This window comes from Eurosta solidaginis, chromosome 5 (assembly GCF_040869045.1).
Source record: "Eurosta solidaginis isolate ZX-2024a chromosome 5, ASM4086904v1, whole genome shotgun sequence".
Lineage (NCBI taxonomy): Eukaryota > Metazoa > Arthropoda > Insecta > Diptera > Tephritidae > Eurosta > Eurosta solidaginis.
The window spans coordinates 159,667,346-159,677,423 of NC_090323.1; positions in this window are offsets into that span (position 1 = coordinate 159,667,346).

Sequence of the window (10,078 nt, forward strand, 5' to 3'; positions counted from 1 at the left end):
AAACCAAACCGAAACCGAAATCTCTATCGAAACCGAACGAAACCGAAACTGGAGGCTAGACCGACTCCGGAACTGAAAACAGGAATGAAATATCGACCACGAAATCACCTATGATACGGAAAAGCTACGAAGCTACTATTGGGTGAACTGCTGAGAAAAAATATCCTTTCGGATAGCAAACTAATGAGCTTCCTTCTCAACTTAAATAAGTCTGTAGTGAAAATACGAGCAAGCGTCGCTCTGACGCTCTTTCTTTCTTCAAGTTACTTGATTGGCGCTTAACTGATCAAACTGATTTGGACTCCCATCCTCGCTGTGTTAACAAGCGCCAACTGCTAATGGCAAGGAAATTTGAATCGTTTTCCACTTGGTCCTTCCAAAGGAGTGGACGCGGCCCTCCTGGTCTAGTTCCATGGAGGGTTCCGATAAAAATACCCACTTGGCTCCTTCCTATTTCTGTCCTTCCCTGTCCTTTTCACACTCTTTCGTTTCCGGCCCACTACAACACCAACCCCTTTTCCATTTAGCATTTCTAATCGCAGTTCCTATACCTCACGCCACTCGAATTGAGGAATCTCTTCATCAAAAATTGGTGATTTTAAGAGCACCAAGTGATCACGGGAACCTACTCTAAAAATTTCGAAAAATCAGTACTAGTCCGCTCAAAATCAGTTTTTTCGTTTCTCAAACAATAACTTAAATACTCACAACATTTACATTACGGTACATTCATGGTTGGTTAGAAAAGCAACAAGTAACCACAGGCTATTCGAAGCTTAAGTGGCCAAGAAGCCAATATTGAAATTGTCCTTAGCCAAGAATCAACTGCATCAACACCAACACATACATAACTACTGCCTGCAATTTCTTTGCGTGCGTACGTCATGTTTATACATATTTGTTTTTGTTATGTGATGTATTCATGTCATCAAGATTGTAAGGAGCCAACATAAGGATACAAATGACTTAGAATGCATTTAATTTAAACGATTTCACTTGTGGCTACAAAAGCCTTCGTACATATGTATTTACAATATTGTACAAACAACGGTTAGAACTAGAAAATGCATATCCGTAGCAATTTAATAACAACAATGCAAGAAGAAGTAAAAAGACATATCCATATCTTAGTATGTTAAACTTTTCACACCCATCCAATTTGATGCACTAAGAAGATTTGGAAGTGTGAATTTATTCAATACACAAATATTACAAACACTCAAGCTCACATTTTACATAGAGTTAAGTAAAAGTTAACATTCAAGATGTCTTTTGGTAAAAGCCACTTTAAAAAAACATTTATTGCTTTTGATGGAAAATTGATTGTTCAAATCTGTTCTGTGAAATCAATGAAATGTCTAAAAGTCATGCCCTTGGTTTGAAATCAGTTAAACTTAATTTTCGTATTTGAGGTCAATTAAATAATGTATGCATATTTGTGTGTGAAAGTCGTCGAATTTTCTTGAGCTTGCTGAATGTAGTAAATTGATCATTTATCATAGTTAATTGGCACTTAATCTAATAGGCCGTTTTGGTTCCCAATTGGGAGCACCAAAGGAAATCAAGTCATCATCCACTTGTTTCTCTCAATTCAGCGAAGGTCGAAGCGGAGGAAGCAAGGCAGTTATCCGCAAGGTATAAAGAACAAGTAAGGAAGGTTAAGTTCGGGTGTAACCGAACATTACATACTCAGTTGAGAGCTATGGTGACAACATAAGGGAAAATAACCATGTAGGAAAATGAACCGGGGGAAACCCTGGAATGTGTTTGTATGACATGTGTATCAAATGAAAGGCATTAAAGAGTATTTTATGAGGGAGTGGGCCATAGTTCTATAGGTGGGCGCCATTTAGGGATATCGCCATAAAGGTGGACCAGGGGTGACCCTAGAATTTGTTTGTACGATATGGGTATCAAATTAAAGGTATTAATGAGGGTTTTAAAAGGGAGTGGTGGTAGTTGTATAGGTGGTCGCCTTTTCGAGATATCGCCATAAAGGTGGGCCAGGGGTGACTCTAGAATGCGTTTGTACAATATGGGTATCAATCGAAAGGTGTTAATGAGTATTTTAAAAGGGAGTGGGCCTTAGTTCTATAGGCGGACGCCGTTTCGAAATATCGCCATAAAGGTGGAGCAGGGGTGACTCTAGAATGTGTTTGTACGATATGGGTATCAAATTAAAGGTATTAATGGGGGTTTTAAAAGGGAGTGGGCCTTCGTTCTATAGGTGGTCGCCTTTTCGAGATATCGCCATAAAGGTGGACCAGGGGTGACTCTAGAATATGTTTGTACGATATGGGTATCAAATGAAAGGTGTTAATGGGTATTTTAAAAGGGCGTGGGGCTTAGTTCTATAGGTGGACGCCTTTCGAGATATCGCCATAAAGGTGGACCAGGGGTGACTCTAGAATGTGTTTGTACGACATTGGTATCAAATTAAAGGTATTAATGAGAGTTTTAAAAGGGAATGGTGGTAGATGTATATGTGAAGGCGTTTTCCAGATATCGACCAAAATGTCGACCAGGGTGACCCAGAACATCATCTGTTGGATACCGCTAAATTATTTATATATGTAATACCTGCCAAGATTTCAAGGGTTTTTTATTTCGCCCTGCAGAACTTTTTAATTTTCTTCTACTTAATATGGTAGGTGTCACAACGATTTTACAAAGTTTTTTCTAAAGTTATATTTCGCGTCAATAAACCAACTCAATTACCATGTTTCATCCCTTTTTTTGTATTTGGTATAGAATTATGGCATTTTATTCATTTTTCGTAATTTTCGATATCGTATTCAGATAAGTACGTGAACTAAGTTCAGTAAAGATATGTCGATTTTTGCTCAAGTTATCGTGTTAGCGGCCATACTGGAGGACAGACGGACGACTGTGTATAAAAACTGGGCGTGGCTTCAACCGATTTCACCCATTTTCACAGAAAACAGTTAACGTCATAAAATCTATGCCCCTACCAAATTTCAAAAGGATTGGTAAATTTTTGTTCGACTTATGGCATTAAAAGTATCCTAGACAAATTAAATGAAAAAGGGCGGAGCCACGCCCATTTTGAAATTTTCTTTTATTTTTGTATTTTTTTGCACCATATCATTACTGGAGTTGAATGTTGACATAATTTACTTATATACTGTAAAGATATAAAAATTTTTTTTAAAGTGGGCGTGGTCCTTCTCCGATTTTGCTAATTTTTATTAAGCGTGCATATAGTAATAGGAGTAACGTTCCTGCCAAATTTCATCATGATATCTTCATCGAAGGCCAAATTACAGCTTGAAAATTTTTAAATTACCTTCTTTTAAAAGTGGGCGGTGCCACGCCCATTGCCAAAATTTTACTAATTTTCTATTCTGCGTTATAAGTTCAACTAACCTACCAAATTTCATTGCTTTATCTGTCTTTGGTAATGAATTATTGCACTTTTTCGGTTTTTCGAAATTTTCGATATCGAAAAAGTGGGCGTGGTTATAGTCCGATACCGTTCATTTTAAATAGCATTCTGAGATGAGTGCTCAGGAACCAACATACCAAATTTCATCAAGATACCTGAAAATTTACTCAAGTTATCGTGTTAACGGACGAACGGACATGTCTCAATCAAATTTTTTTTCGATGCTGATGATTTTGATATATGGAAGTCTATATCTATCTCGATTCATTTATACCTGTACAACCAACCGTTATCCAATCAAACTTAATATACTCTGTGAGCTCTGCTCAACTGAGTATAAAAATTCAAGCTAATTAAGACAATAGGGAATGCTAGAAAAGACAAGAGGGAATGGGCTGACACATTAGCAAGTCGAGCTGAAGCGGCAGCCAGATTAAATAATATGAGGGAACTCTATGAGATTAGTAGGGAACTCACCGGAAAATACAGGAGTTGCCAAAAACCAGTAAAAGACTTAAACGGAAATCTTATTACTGAAAGCGAACAACAAATGCATATACTGGAACACTTCAAGAAAGTATTAAATAATCCTGTAGGTGAAGCGGCCTTAAATTCTAACACTATTGCTGCAAACTACAACAACCAACCCCACTTCAATGGAGTAAACAGCGCGCCCCCTACGAAAAATGAAATATTTCAGCAATCAAGTCCTTAAAAAGGGCAAAGCCCCAGGAACTGATGACATATATGCTGAATACATCATAGCAGATCCAGATACTGCAGCTGAAACCTTACTTCCAATCTTCTGTCAGGTATGGGAAGAAGAATCCTACCCTCGTCAGTGGAATGAAGGCATACTTGTAAAAGTCGCAAAAAAGGAAGATACCTCTGATTGTAACAACTACAGAGGTATCACCTTACTCTCGATTCCTAGCAAAGTGTTCTCCACGATCTTACTGTCCCGAATTCAAGAGGCGGTGCACGGAACTCTAAGAGAAAATCAGTTTGGCTTTAGACAAACCGATCTTGTGTTGATCTAATAAATACCGTCCGAATCATTGTTGAACAATGCTGTGAATACAGAACATCAGCTTATTTACTTTTTATCGACTTTAAAAAAGCTTTTGATAGTCTCGACAGGAAATATATTTGGGAAATACTACGAAAACGTGGGATGCCCAATAAAATAATTAACATTATAAAGGCAATGTATGCCGAATTTAAGTGCCGGGTCAGTCACGATGGGTGCCTCTCAGAACCCTTCGAAATTAAAAGCGGGGTGCGACAGGGATGCATACTCTCGCCGTTCTTGTTTATCTTGGCATTAGACGAGATTATGAGGAACGCAGAAAATGGTGGATACGGTGTACAGTGGACGCCTTTCACTCAGCTAGGGGATTTAGAATATGCAGACGATGTCTGTCTGCTAAGTCACAGAAGTACTGACCTTCAATACAATTTAGAAGCTGTCAACACACATGCAAAGGAGGTCGGAATAAGCATCAATACAGCGAAAACGAAAATCATAAGATGCGGCTATAGTACTTCATCAAGGCCATTGATGCTTACGGCTGACCAAAATGAAATCGAAGGTGTAGAGTCCGTTTTTTATCTTGATAGTATTGTCTCAAATAAGAGCAGTGCAGATGAGGACGTTCAGTCTCGCACAAACAAAGCAAGAATGGATTTTGGGCAACTGACAAACGTGTGGAGGTCCAGTCAAATATTTTTAAAAACGAAGCTTCGACTGTTCAATTCGAATGTTAAATAAGTACTGTTTTATGCTTGCGAGACGTGGAAAAGCTCAACTTTAATTCAGAAACGTCTACAAGTTTTTATTAATAAATGTCTGCGCCGAATCCTGAAAATTCGATGGCCGGAAAGAATCTCAAATGACGACTTATGGTAAGCGTAAGTGGTCGTGGATTGGTCACACTCTCAGAAGACCTCCAATAAATATAGCCAGACAAGCATTGCGATGGAATCCACAAGGAAGCCGACGACCTGGTGCACCTGCGAAAACTTGGGCAGAACTGTGGATAAAGAACGCGAAGACGCAGGGTACACCTGGGATGATATCACGAGAACTGCACCTAACAGAATAAGATTTAAGTCGGTGGTCGAGGCCCTATGCTCCAATAGGAGTTGAGGAAGATGATGATGAAAATCTTTGTGGTCGAGACTCTTCAGTCCTTCACAAAATTTGATTTAACCAGCTAAGATTTGGGGCTGTCAAACACAGTTGTCGATCTGGAAAACTTTTTGTTCGAGCGTTTCCAGTCATTCCCAAAATTTTAGCTTACCAGCCAAGCTTTGTGATGTCAAACAGAGTTGTCAATCGGCAAAGCTTTGTGGTCGAGCGTCTTCAGTCATTCGCAAAATTTTAGCTTCCCAGCTAAGCTTTGCGCTGTCAAACACAGTTGTCGATCTGGAAAACTTTTTATTTGAGCGTTTTCAGTCATTCGCTAAATTTTAGCTTACCAGCCAAGCTTTGCGCTGTCAAACACAGTTGTCGATCTGGAAAATGTTTTGTTCGAGCGTTTAGCTTACCAGCCAAGCTTTGCGCTGTCAAACAGAGTTGTCAATCGGGAAAGCTTTGTGGTCGAGCGTCTTCAGTCATTCGCAAAATTTTAGCTTACCAGCCAAGCTTTGCACTGTCAAACACACTTGTCGATCGGGAAAACTTTGTGGTCGAGAGTCTTCAATCCTCCGCAAAATTTGATCTTACGAGCTAAGCTTTGCGCTGTCAAATACAGTTTTGATCGGGAAAACTTTTTGGTCGAGAGTCTTCAGCCATTCGCAAAGTTTGAGCTAACCAGTCAAGCCTTTGTTCTGTTATTATGCTTCTGGGGGTACACCCCATCCAATAAGTCCGATCACTCACAAATCGGCATCGATCCAAGGAGACATGGTTGTTAGAGGCATTGATTTCACATTGCTAATGAAAGGATGGTTGGTATTATGTAGAAACACATTATATGGTGGAAATATCTTGCATATGTGGGGTTCAAAAGTGTAACCTATTGCAATATCCAATATCGAATTATTGAAAGAGTGACGTGCGTTTGCTTTTCACAATTGTGAGTTCGGGGTATTTGTCATTGAGAACGGGGTTCGCCGACCATTCATTGTCATAGAACTTTGCTGACTCTGTGTGGTTGACTTAAAGGACCTTTTGATGATTTTCTGGTTCAAGCGCTGAGTCCTTGTGTATCCAATTTCTTTATAGCATTTGTGGAGATTATTCGTTATGTCCCTGCGAAGAGGGACCGTTTAATCAGATTTTTATTAGGATGCCCAATTTTATGAATATTTAAAAGTAACTGTTTGTTCAGCATTTTTTTCGTTCCTCTCTTTTATGGGGGAATTACCACCTGACTCTTTAGATGATGTTCCGGCGACATAAGAAGACATTCCGTGGCTGTTTCGGATAACTGCTTTATAGTAGGTATCTATGAGCGGTTCTTTGTCTTTGCCACAAGTGCTGCCAGGAAGAGACTTAAGGACTTTGTTGCGGCTCTGAACTTTAGGTAAATTTGCGGCTGCAACCTCGCAACAATACAGGTAATTTTGGGTGTCGGACAGTCGGTAGCGTAATTCCATCGACTTGAATGCTTAATATTACCGCCACTTGTGTCCGCCACGTCGTAAATATGGTCGCTGAAGACTTGATCGGCGACAGTGCCAATATTTGCCGACGAAATAACTCGAAAGGCTAGGGAGATAGTTGCTAATTTACAGTATAGCTTATCAAAGGAAGTTACCGAACTTGTTGCCATTATCGTGCAGTATTTGACGTAGTAAACAATATTAACTGGGTTAATAAAAGTAAATGCTAAACAAAAGTGGAGATGGGTGACCACCCTGTGACACCCCTTGTATTATTTAATTAGATGCTACGTTCCTGAACTGGGCCGGTACCTGGCGACCACACAGATAAATTGCGATTCACCTTATAGTCTAGGCGGACCCTTCCAGGTCTTGCAGGATGGGCTTTTGTTAAGTTCAGCATTACACTTGGCTACTGGCAATAGGAGAGATATCGCACAATTAATCTCCTTTGTTAGCTGATTTTCTAGGCCTTAGTTGCGTACCACTCTAGCCATTTTCTATTTTTCAGAGATGACGAAAGTGTACAGAGACTGTTTGAAATAAGCGCCAGGTAACTAAATCCCTCATTGCCAAGGTTTTTAAGCATCAGCATGGCAACCCCGTTCCAGCGTACTGCTTTTACTGGTTTTAGCAGGCTTCATAGCTTCTTCAACCTCTTTAGCAGTTATGGCAATGGGAGACTCACTGTGTTTACGTTTATGTGCGCTTCTGTTGGCCTGCGCATTTCTTCCCAACCGATAGCACTTTAGCCAAAGGCGATAAATATTTTGTCATCGTGGCTCCCCAGAGAGAGGGATTTTACTGTTGACAAACACCTGCAGAGAGGTTAAAGTTCAGTTTATCCGCAACCTATCTGTCACGCTCTCTCGTCAAGTTTGAAAGAAGCACGTTCTCCTTAACAGGTATCAGTCGGGAGTGGAGGGGCAGTAAAAAGCAGACAATGAAACAAATTGTAGGTCGATTCCTTATATGAAATTGATGAAAGTGCAGCGCTCAGACTGGTGACGTCGACCAACCACAAACCTATTGACTGATGTTTAATTGTTGAGGTTGAGTTTCCACACTGCTGGACCAAATACACTAGTATATGGTTAGGCGTTCGTTCACAGCCGTAGCAGTACATCGCACCGGTCTCTTTCACACCACAAAAGCAACATCGTGGCTTCGAATGCGCTCCACTGTGATAGACATCGCAAGACCCTATTAACCACCTGCCTTTTCCCGTACTTCGCGTTTCCTGTGTGGCTCTAATGGAAGTCTCTGCCTACACGAGGGCATTAACCAGCCGGTATCCCTTAATACGTAGAGTTCAGTCCGGAGCTCCGCTGTCTTGGTAGCCAGCTTATCAGCTCCAAGTATAGCAATTACCAGTTTGTTGAAGCCAAAATGTAGTACGAGTGAATTTCGAATGACCATGTGCACAGTGTTAATCGAGAGTTACGGGGTTAATTACTTCGTGGCTGAGTTAAGCGTATAAAGAGAGTTAGAGGATTTTACCAACACAAAACTTTCCATGGCTAAAGGCGGAGTTACCTAAACTCATTGGTTGCGTTGCTCCGTTTTAACGCTTTGACGGCATCTTAAGATAACAATGAAATATCTTTCGGCTTTGAAACGACCACAGCGTTTTAACAGCAGAAAAAGATTGTTGTTGTTATACTTATACACACACACACATATATATAACAAAGCTGTAAACTGTAATGTATAAAGCTTTTGCCAAACTTTAGAACATATCGAAGGCACCAACCTAATGAAAATAGCGATATCACAAACCCGCAGCTACAGTAGTGGCGAAATATATTTACTTGTATAGGCAATGCCGCCAAAATGACCAAATAGTCCTAGTCGTTGCCCAAAACGCATTGTAATTAAAATCTTAATTAAATTTAAAATGTCGTTTCAATTCTTATCTGCACGTTTTTTACTAGATTGGGTAGCAAACTTCGAGCTCTCCGGGTTTTAATTCTTATGACCCAAAGACTACAACATGGAACGTCTGGACTCTTTCAGAGTAGATACTGGTGGATTTTGGAGGCATAGAGCCTTGCGTCGTCTAACATAGTAGACAATAGCCGGAAGCGCAAGTCTGAGCCACTGTAGCGATATAGTGGTGAGAAAGACACTTCTACGAATTGCCAAATATGTGCCATTACTCAAGCCTATACCGGAGAGTCCCGCAGCGATCCGATTTAAAGTGAGGTTTATTAATATTACTCATATTTTCCTCTACGCAGTAATAGATAATGCGGTTTAAGTGGACAACGACTCTTGCTATGACAAGGAAGAAGAATTCAGTCTTACACTCGGAAAACTTAGCGTCCACCTTGTAACATTCCCCAACTGGCTTTGGTTACTTGACTTCACCGCGGCTCGAAAGAACAGGAAAGGAAAGGAAAGTTTGCTGATGATCCAGGATCCACATTGCAAGACAAGTTCGACCTAAATCTCTTCGGATGTATATCACGCCTTATTATTATTTAAGGTTCTACTTATATAGTGTTTTGTGAGAAAAGCTGTAGACCAATGGGTCTTATCAGTGCACGTTTAGACTTGGACAATCTATTATCGAGCATGCAATAATAATAAAAAGATGATTAAAAGTTTTAAGGACTACCTTTATATAAAGGGGCCAAAAAATAGAAGGTAATTTATCCTTTAATACAGACATAGTCTTGTTGAATTTTGACTAAAAAAACTTTAACAATAGCTCCTATAAAAGAATTTTGGGACTTAAAACTATAAAGGTGGAGCACAATCTTTCAATTTAGGGCACACCATGTACTTGGGATTAACTAATTGATTATTTAAAATTTAAACACGCACTCTACCTTTATAATTTTAAATCCCAAAATTCTTTTACAAGAGCTATTGTGAAAGTTTCTTAGTCATAATTCAACAAGACTATGTCTGTATTGTTACGAATATTAGCAAAACTAAGGAGTGCTGCCATTTCCAGGCCGATGCTAAGCAGTGACGTGAATTCACATCAATAATTCAATCATTATGTATCTACATAAACGAATCAATAATTGCGTCTACACATATGTACACATTCCG